The following is a 10,467-nucleotide window of genomic DNA, read 5'->3' on the forward strand; positions in this document are numbered from 1 at the left end:
CATCGTGTAAATTCAATTCCGATTCCGGAGGTTCATCAAAATTCTTGGTTTCAATTGTTCATCTTTCTTTTTCGTAGTTCCAAGTTTTCTCGGTTATATCATCGCGAAGCTCCATCTAATCAATGCAAGGATTCGTCTTATTCTTTTCAATCTTCCTTTCTTTGCGATCACCGGAGTTCTTCAAGAGTTTCTTCATGGTGGTTCATCAAGGATTTAATTCCTTCTCGAAGTGTTCTCCAAGATTCTTGTTGGAGGAGCTCAAGCATTCTTCATCTTGCATTCTGAAGTGCAATTGTTCTCCCTTATCTTTTGAGGTGGTAGTATATCATTCTTGATTCACAAGAATGGGATATTTAAACCATCGTTTTCTCTTCATTCATGAGTTGTTTCAACCCATCTATTTTTTTCATTTGAGGTTATCTTCGTATAGAGTTCACCTAAAGCCTTCCATTGGGAATGTTGTTATTTGTGGTGCTCATCAATGATTCAAGTTTTCTCCTGTCCTCTCGGAGAAAGAAGTGTTCATCTCTTCATTCATCTCAATCAATCATTGTTTTCGTTAGTGGCCGAATTTCACCTCAAATTTTGAGATGTTTTCCATAAGCCCACAACAAGCTTACTCTTTTCTTTGTTGGTTTTCCAACAACTCCGTTCAACCCTTCTCCTAAGGATGCTCTTTCAAATTCATTTGAGGTAGAAGATGTTGTTTTCTTCTCCGTTCTTCTGATTCCATTCTTACATTTGTTCTATAGGATTGTGACGTTACTCTCTTCGACCCATCATCTCATTTTGTAAATATCATGTTCTTTTCCTTGCTTATCCGTTTAGCAAGAGTGTTGTGTCCTCTGCTCAAGTTATTTTCATCTTATCAAGTCTTGCATCTCTTTTCAACCGGAGTGTTGTCCGAATTTGTTCTTCCTTGTTCCTTGTTTATCTCATTTCAACCAGAGTGGTTTCAATTCCTTCTTGTCCATTGTGCTCGTCATTCATAGCTTTGCAACCTCCAAGATTCACATGGTGTTCCTTGTTTCTCTTTTGTACCGGAGTGCTCTCAATTGTGTTCAACTCTGTTGTGTTCTTTCTTTCAATTTTTCAACCTCTTAAGGTTCATTGGTTTCACTCGTTTGTCAAAGAAGCAACTTTGTTTTATCTCTTCCTCTTCCGTTTCTCCCCGGTGCCATCCTTAGATCTCGGGTCGAGATCTCTTGTAAGTGGAGGAGAGTTGTGACGCCCCAAGACCGGCGCTCCAGATGCCTTCCATGGATTCCGAGATTCGTCGTGTGATTTGTTTTGTTCGTCGCATTCATTTTGCATCATTTGCATTGCATCATGTCATCATGCAACCCTTTTTAAAACTCAACTAAATAAATTGCATAGATCGTTGATCTATTTATATCGAGGGAAATGCACATGGTGATTTCACTTTACAACATATAAAAGTCTCCCAATATTATTAGGGAGCTATATTAAAATATTCCATTATCTTTGGAAATTACCCATGAACTCACTTGCAATTTAATTCCATGCCTCTTATGCTTCAAGTTGCACCTCCAAACTTTGCCAACAATTCCTTTCCCATTTATCGAGGCTCCTCCCAAATTCTCAATATTTTTGGACCTACCGAATACCCACTTCTTATTCAAACTCATTTGAATTTAATTCAAACGAGTTCGAATCCAATCTTCACACACACGCTCACTTCTATTTTATTGGATCAAGCTCATTTTTATGAGTCCCTGAAAATTATCCGCATGCTCAAATTCTTTCCCTAACCCCCTCTTTCTTTTCTTCTCTCTAATGCTTTTCTGTTAAAGGAAATATGAGAGAGGGAGTGGAGAGCCCAGCAGCCTCCCTCTCCACTGGGCCGGCCTCCCAGGCCCACCTAACCCTCCTAAACCCTAGGTCCGACCCCTCCTCTCGACCTCTCCCTCTCGTCCTCCACACCGCCGCCACTCTCACACACGCACGCATCGAGCCAGGGAGAGCCCTGCTCGATCCCTCCTCCCTCGATGCGCCGTCCGAGAGAGAGCGCAGCACAGCACCGTGCCTCGCCCGTTCCCCTCCTCCCGGCCATCTTCGCCAGCGACCCGCCGTCCTCCTCCCCCGATCCTGAGGTGGTCTCCGTCGTTAGCCACGTCGCGCTCGCCTCCTTCTCTTCCTCGCGCGCCCGCGACCAGGGCCGCCTCGTCACCAAGCACGCCCCGCGCCTCTCCGCCTCCGCGCCAGCCAGAGCCGTGCCGCTCCTCCCTCCGCAGTCGAACCGCCCGGACCCGTGCCTCCGCCCGCTGCCATCTCGTTCCTGGAGCCCCTCGCCGTCTTCCGCGCCAAGTCCCGACGCCAGCGCAGCCGCTCGCGTCGCCCTGCCTCACATCTTCGTCGTCCAGAACCACGGACACGACGATAGCTCAGGCGCCGACCGCGCCTCCTCTGCTCGCCTGTTCCCGGTCCTCCACTGGCAGGAACCCAGCCGCCACCACGACCAAGCTCTGCCCTGCGACACTGCTTCTGCATCAGCACGCTCAGCCACGACGCCCTCTGCTTCACCCTGCATCGAACAACAGGAGCTGGTGCCTCGACCACTCCCGTTGACCGCGCCCCGCCTGCATCGCCATGGACGACCCCAAGCTCCTGCTGCAGTCGCTGCTTCCCAGCTCCTCCCCTGCTTCTCCGGCTTCGTCCTTGGCCAGACAGCATCCACCGGCCTTTAACCCCGACGCCCGACCCGACCATCTTCGGTTGCTGCCCCTTCACGGCTAGCACGCAGAAGAGCTCCACCCACCTTGCTGCCCCGCTGGCCTCGTCGCCCCTCTGGTCGCTGCCAAGACGCGGCAACGAGGAACGCCCAAGGACGCCTTCGTGGTTTTTGCCAAGTTCGAGCACCGCTGAACGAGGGTTTTTTGCCTTGCTCATTTTGGATACGCCAAGTTCCTCGGAGATCCACCGATGCCTAGTACGACTACAGGACCGGAATGCAAGTTCCACGGTGACCTTGTACCACTACCATCAGAAGAACCGGGATCGGCAAGTCTGAAGACCCCAAGTACCAGGACATCTTTGCGAGAACCGTGAACATCAAGTTCCTCTTCCACGAACGGTTACAGTGTTGTGGATCCGGCAAGTACCCTCTCCGGATCGCCAAGTTCGTCTACGAAATGTGTACCACTATGCCGAAGACCTCATATCCGTTCCTCTTCGAAACGTGAACCACTACTTCCCTCGACGAACCCGATCTGCTCTGAAAATGCATGCTTCAAAGGTATAATGATGAGACGACCGCTCGTGAACGAATGCATGTGATGTGTTGTATGAGATGCCCATGTTTGCACCATGTTTGAATCGCCGCTTGCTCGTTCCTCGTTTTCTATGCCATCGACATGTGGGAACCCGGTATTCGGGACCACCCCACCATCCTTGCATGACACGCTCCCGCCACACTTCCTTTTGCACCGGTGTCTCCATGAGCTACCGGAACCGATATGTTGTCGTGGCATCATTTTTGGATTCGGTGTCGTGGCACACTTTCTTTCCACCATGGTGACAAATGCTTCATAATATGCTCATGTCAACATTTTCATAAAAATTGCATAAAACTTTTATATGTCATCCGCATCATGTTAACAACATTTAAAATGTTTAAAATTGTTGTTTGCATTAAATTGCTAAATGCAAATGGGGATTACCAGAATTGTTGTTTGATATTTTTGGCCTCATTTAAACTTGCCTAAATAGTTAGTTTAATTATGCTTCATCTCTTGCCATGTTTAACAACATTGAATATTGTTGAGTAGCTTAAACGACAGCAAATTAAATAATTGAATGTGGTGTTTTGTCAATATGCAACTCGTTGCATATTGAGCTCCACTTAATTTGTGTAGTATTGTTTGTTGCACTTTTCCATGCCATGCCTCTTTAAACCGGACATGCATCATACTTTATTGTGCATCATGCCATGTTTATGTGATGGTTGTTTACCATGTAGTTTGCTTCTTTCCGGTTGCGCTTCTTCTCAATAGGTCCAGTTACATTGCGATTGTGAGGATCCATTCAGCTACGTTGGTTCCTCTACTTCATGGATTCGGTCTTCTTCCTAGCGGGATTTCAGGCAAGATCACCGTCACCTTGGATCTCACTACTATCTTTGCTATGCTAGTTGTCTCGATGCTATCGCTATGTCGCGCTACCTACCACTTGTTTATAAAGCCTCCCAAATTGCCATGATAGCCTCTAACCTTTTCCACCGTCCTAGAAAACCATTGTTTGGCTATGTTACCGCTTTGCTCAGCCCCTCTTATAGCGTTGCTAGTTGCAGGTGCAGTTGCAGTTTGTTCCATGTTGGGACATGGATATCATGGGATATCACAATATCTCTTACTTAATTAATGCACATATATACTTGGTAATGGGTGGAAGGCTCGGCCTTTTGCCTGGTGTTTTGTTCCACTCATGTCGCGCTAGTTTCCGTCATACCGGTGTTATGTTCCTTGATTTTGCGTCCCTAACAAGGTGAGGGTTTATGGGCCCCTCTTGATAGTTCGCTTTGAAAAAAATTCTTCCAGCAAGGCCCAACATTGGTTTTACCATTTGCTCAACATAATAACTAAACCTGATGTTAAATTTGACGCATAGGGAGTTAGCGCTACCCAAGGAGTAATTTAACATAATACAGGGGGGCAGTGATGATGGTGTTGGTCCCAAACGGGCAGACTGCGGGGCCACCACGGTGCAACCCGGGGATCTGGTTTTACTCGTAGGCTTTCCCATGCGGACGTGGCCTGAGATGAGATACGCCCGGCTACTATCAGGGTGTTAGCACGCCGGGAGGTCTTGCTAGACTAGTTTTACCATTGTCGAAATGTCTTGTGCACCGGGATTCGGAGTCTGATCGAAGAGTCCCACGATGGAGGATTGTCTCCGCAGATCGTGAGCTTGTCATGGGATAAGTTGGGACACCCCTGTAGGGTTTAAACTTTCGAGAGCCATGCCCGCAGTTATGTGGCAGATGGGAATTTGTCAATATCCGGTTGTAGTGGACTTGAACTAAACTCAATTAAAATACACCACCGCGTGCGTAACCGTGACTGTCTCTTTTCGGGTGAGTTCGAGAAAAGAACACAGTTGGGTAAAGTTTGAACATATGTAGTTTAGGATCACTTCTTGATCATTACTAGTTTGCGACTGTTGCATAGTTTCTCACCTTATTCTTGTACTCGTAAGTTAGCCACCATACCATGCTTAGTCGCTTGCTGCAACCCCACCACTTATCCTTTCCATACCCAGTAAGCTTTGCTAGTCTCCTCGTGGCTCACAGATTACTACAACAACAGTTGCAGGTATAGGTAGTGCGATGCTATGACGTGAGAGCGTTGCTTGCTTGTTTGGAGTTCTTCCGCTTCTTCTTCTTCGATCAAGGGATAGGTTCCTGGTCGGGGGAGCCTGGGCTAGCAAGGTGGATGTCGTTCTTCTTTTTCGTTTGATTTCATCCGTAGACGGATCCTGGTATTTTGTATGATGATTGCTATGTATTGATGAATTGTTGTATTCATGATGTAGCTTGTGGCGAGTGTAAGACTTTATCTTGTATTCTCATCTATTCAGTACATGGTATGTTGTAATGATATCCACCTTGCTATACGCTCGAAATGCGGTTTTTCCCCATTCATGAATTCATCACGTGATTGGGATAGAATCGCATCTTGGGCGCTACAAAGCCTCTCAACGAGAAAAGATTCTGTGCATTACGGTGTGAGCTAAATATCTAGACTTCACAAATGTGCAGTAAGCTGGACTCAACACCCGTGCTACCCCTTCCACATCATTGAAGGAATGGGTGCATAACACTCGAAGAGTTTGAAAATTTCGACAAAGTGAAAATTTCTTTCTGAGAGTGAATACATTAATGAAGAACTCGACTAATCGGGAGCCATGATAATTGTGCGACGCTTGGGGTCACACAGTTCTTATATGGAGTTTCGCCACAATTCTCTTTCATTGAATTTCGTCTCGATCAAAAGCTTTAGTGTTTGTCCGAATGCATTTCCCTCATAGCTATTTGCTCGAGTGTTTGTATTTTTCTCGCTGAGTGAAATGCCTAGGACCCTGTTTTCCCTTTGTTCTATATCTTCCAGTCTATGATGTTCCGTTGCAAATGGTCTATTTTATCTGGAACGAAACTTTATCTGGTGTCCTTAACCACGATTAAGGTTTGGTCCAAAGATATATCTAATTTGGCAGAAGCCGTCCAAAATTTTGATTTTTCCACCCAAGTCAGGACCACGATCTTTATGACGGTTGCCACATGAAATACATCATCTGATACTCCATCCTAATATTTGAATCATAATCGTATCTGCTTAGAGACCGTTCCATCAAAATCCTCGGCGTGTGGTTAATTCCATTCGCCTATATATATACCGCACCGCTCCTCTGTCCACCTTTACCCACTTTCTCCTCGTTCCTACTCTGCCAAAACCCTCGCCGTAGCGCTCCTCCTTGAGCTCGACGCCGACAACCCCTTCGCCGCTTAACTGCCGGGGTCACCGGAGTCATTCCACGCTGTTGCGGGACATCTTCCTCCGAGGTGCCGTAGTTGCTACACGTCACCAAGCTAGGGTACGTGTGATTCGAACTCGGACCTCCAATCTTCTTGCTTCGAGTTAATCCACGGTTATTTATCTCTGAATTTCCTCATATCTTAGATCTAGGTTTTCACCCTTCTAGTGAGGATGAGGTTTGTAGTTGTCCCTCGCATCCGAATGTCTCAGATCTAGGGTTTGTGTTATGATTCGCTCGAACGATATGCCTAGCTCGTTGTCTAGTATTTTCTTCAAACCTGCTAGCTCGATCTATTTGTTTCATTCAGTTGAACCATTTCACAAAGTTTATATCTAATTCTTCCTCAAAATGGTACTTGTTCAAAAAAATCATTCACTAAGAGCATTTGTGACCATGTCCCCATTTTCCCTCGTACCTATTCTTATTCACAGGTGTATGCATTCTGTTGAGGATTCTGCCAAACCCCACAGTATGGCTGATGAAGAAGAGGTACTCATGGGCACTGCAAATGAATCTAAAGAACCAAATGCAAAGGGCCCAACAGCAGACCCTTCTACTAGCAAGAGGAAGAGACCCGAACCAAATGAGCAAGAAGCAGATGCTCCGAAGAAAAGAAAAGGTGGCAGGCAACCTCTAAAAAATTCGGCACAGTACATCTCTCATGATGATTACAACACAGTACCTAGAGAAGATTCAACTCAGAGAAAGAGGCGGGTGCAAAAGATTCAACATCACTGGGTTTGGAAGTGGTTCCACTACAAGATGGTTCATCCTCGATATGACAAGACCTTTGCCTTCCATCCCCCCTGGAGTGATTGCCGTGAAATTGGACTCATCAGGGCAGGTGAACCCCAACAAAGACCTCGACCGCCCGACACTGATGATTCGTCTCTTAAGACACTGGATTCTTATCCCGAAGAAAAAGCCAAATGCATCAAGAATGCTGAAAAGAGGGCCAAGAAGGCTAAAAAGGAATATGCAAAAGAAGAACAAAATCATCGTCTCATTAAATCAGACGTCGAGAAGAGAAAGTCCGAAGGAAAATCTGAAGGTTGCTCAAAGCAGAAAAATGATCCCAGATCTGCAGCATTGTGGCAAAAAGAGCGCACCGAAGAAAAGGCCTGCTAAACCAGTTGAACCTGAAAGTGATTCTTCTGATCAAGATGATCCTCCGCTCACGAGAGAATAAATTGATGCAACTCTCTCTGAACATGTGAATGTCACTACATCCACTGTTCTGCCTGATCTCTGAGCAAGTGTTGTTCCAACTGCTCCTCCTCTGAAGAATCCACTGAAGAGAAAGACCCCTGCAACCACTGTCACTATGGTTGACAAAGTTAACACAACTCTTCATCCTGATGCAATTGATCTTCAGGATTTGGTAGTTGATGCCCCCGTCTGCACTGTCAAGCCAGGAGAAAAGCTTCCGAAGCAAAAGACGAAGCAAATCAAAGCTCCTCCTGCTGAGCAAAATGCCCCTAGAGCTAAAGTTGTGAAAGAGAAAGCTGCTGAATTTGCTCCTCAATTGACTCAACGTCTGGCATATTTGCTTCCGACCGATCAAAGTGCAACACCAACTGCTCCTACTGCACAGGTTGCTGCACAGAATCAAGATTCACATGCACTGCATTATTTCAATCATACATTCATCATGGAGCAGCAAGACCGTTTTGTTGAAGATTTGTTTGATGGAGAAGTGGCATCTTTGCCCATTCCCTCTAAAGTCATAGCTCAAGCTTCTGATTTGGTCAGCGATATGAGAAATGACTCGGTTGAAATCAATGATCTCACAGCCCAACTCACCAAGCTTGACAACCGAATGAAAGGTACGAAATCCAAGTTTATCATCAGGCAACTTGAAGAGTCTTATGTGGATGTCAACAAGGCCTTGACTCTTCTTCGGCACAGGAGATTGGGATTTCATTCGGATCTAGATCAAATCATTCACAAAATCTGCCTTGATCACCAAACCAAGGTTACTGGTTACAATGATCTAGTCAAGGGGCACATAGATCCGTCCAAGAAGAAGTAGAAGAAGATAGCGAATAAGAATGCTCCTCCTCCTCTAGATGTTGATACACTGAGAGAAAATTCTCCTGAACGAGAAATTCCTTCGCCAACTCATGAACCAGTTGCAGATGTGTCTAATTCGCCAAGGCCAACTGAAACAGTGCCTGTGGCTTCTCCTGTTCATGAAGAAAATCCTTCTCAGCACCAAGTGTCAGAAGAAGGTGAAATTCCTCAGTCTAAACTACAAGCTTCTCCTGCCCATATTGAACCAAATGATTCGGTTCCTCCGTCTGCTCCTCAAACTACTCCTGTAGCAAATCAACAACTGCCCCCGGTGGCTGATAAGGATTCAGTGCCTGAGTCAGCACCTGAACAAGTGTCCAATCCATCTCCTCTGAGAATCTCACTCAATACTACATGAACAACTTTAGATATTGATCCCTCCGCAGCAAAATCAATTTCTGCTCATCATTCAAACTCAGTCATCTATGGTGATGAAGTGATATCTATTGAAGATGAACTCAAGTACCCATATCCTCGTGAACAGCTGCCGCCGTTTTCAATCGGCTTTGGCATCAAAGCACCACTCTTCAATCAAGACACTCATCCAAATTTCTTTCAAGAGAGTCCATACAACAAGTCACGCACTTCAGAATCTCCTTGGTTTTGGACTCATGAACAGGACATTTATTACTCTCGGATATTATATGATAGCCGCAAGATTTTCCCTCATAAGTTCCCGTACTTTGCTGCAGTGAAAAGCATCATTTGTTTCAACCAAGTATTGCAAGACATCGAAGACTTTGGCCTCACACATGTGTTTGCATATCAGCATCCATGGAACAGAGAGATCATCCTGCATGCCACTCTGTATATCTCCGGTGATGCATCTGACAGCTCAAAATGGATCATGGAGTGGATGACTGAAGGGAAAAGAATCAAATGATCTGCAATAGACTTTGTGTCTCATTTTCATTTCCCTTGGTTTGAACATGGCCAGACTGAGATTCGGGTTCATAACATTGATGCAATCTCTGATGAAGATTTCCGATGCATAATGGATGAAGAGAAAATCTGTGACTACAATGGTCCTCCTCCGCCTGAGCATTTGACATTCAATAATCATTCGCTTTACCATATCCTAACTTATACCCTTTGTCCGCTGGCTGGGATGAATACTGACAACGCTATCTCTAGTATTCTTCGAAACACCGTCCATGCCATCTCTCAAGGGTTCATATTCGATGTTGAAGATATGTTCATGTGCATTTTGATGGATTCAACTCAGCACCCGAACACTATCAAAGGTTTTGCGCCCTGGATTCAGTAAGTGGTTGACTATGCAATGAAGACCGGATATCTTGCAAAAGTCAGTCATAAGGGCTTCACTCCTCCAGTTCGTGATACAATAAAAATCATGGAAGATTTTTCCTCGGGAAAAGCACCAGTTTCAAGCCCTCCTGATTATCACAACACCTTCAATCAACCCAGCTGCCTCAGCATGATCGTCAGGCCAACAATCAACCTCCTTCACATCTGGAAGTGAGCCTGCGCACCCAAAAATTGCTGCTGAAGCATATGGCTGAGGTTCGCCAATTGAAAGAGTACCTAGCTGCCGAACTAAATGCAATCCACAACCGACCAAAGTTGTGAACATGACCACAACAGAAAACAAGAAGCATCTCTGGAAATTTCTTCAGAAATTCTTTTCAAAGAAGCAATTGAGCCACTCTCATCTCAAAGAAGTCTATGAGTATATTGATCAAGGGTTTTCAGCTGAAGATTTTCATAACTGCAGTACTCCGCCTTTGCCAGCTCGTGAACCTACAACGAATTTACTTTGGATTCAGCTACGCAAATTGCTCGACGAATCAGAAGCCACATCGCCTACTGAAAAACCTGCTG

At 45.5% G+C, this 10,467-nt stretch overlaps 1 long non-coding RNA gene across 1 annotated transcript; it reads left to right on the forward strand.

Annotated features, from left to right (window-relative positions):
• The first annotated feature begins 1,529 nt into the window (after positions 1 to 1,529).
• LOC141025600 (uncharacterized) lies at positions 1,530 to 5,659 on the forward strand. Its single transcript, XR_012187573.1, has 3 exons — positions 1,530 to 3,256; positions 4,014 to 4,102; positions 5,325 to 5,659. It is a non-coding gene; the product is annotated as an uncharacterized lncRNA (long non-coding RNA).
• The last annotated feature ends 4,808 nt before the right edge of the window (positions 5,660 to 10,467 follow it).

Source organism: Aegilops tauschii, chromosome 6 (genome assembly GCF_002575655.3).
Source record: "Aegilops tauschii subsp. strangulata cultivar AL8/78 chromosome 6, Aet v6.0, whole genome shotgun sequence".
Classification (NCBI taxonomy): Eukaryota; Viridiplantae; Streptophyta; class Magnoliopsida; order Poales; family Poaceae; genus Aegilops; species Aegilops tauschii.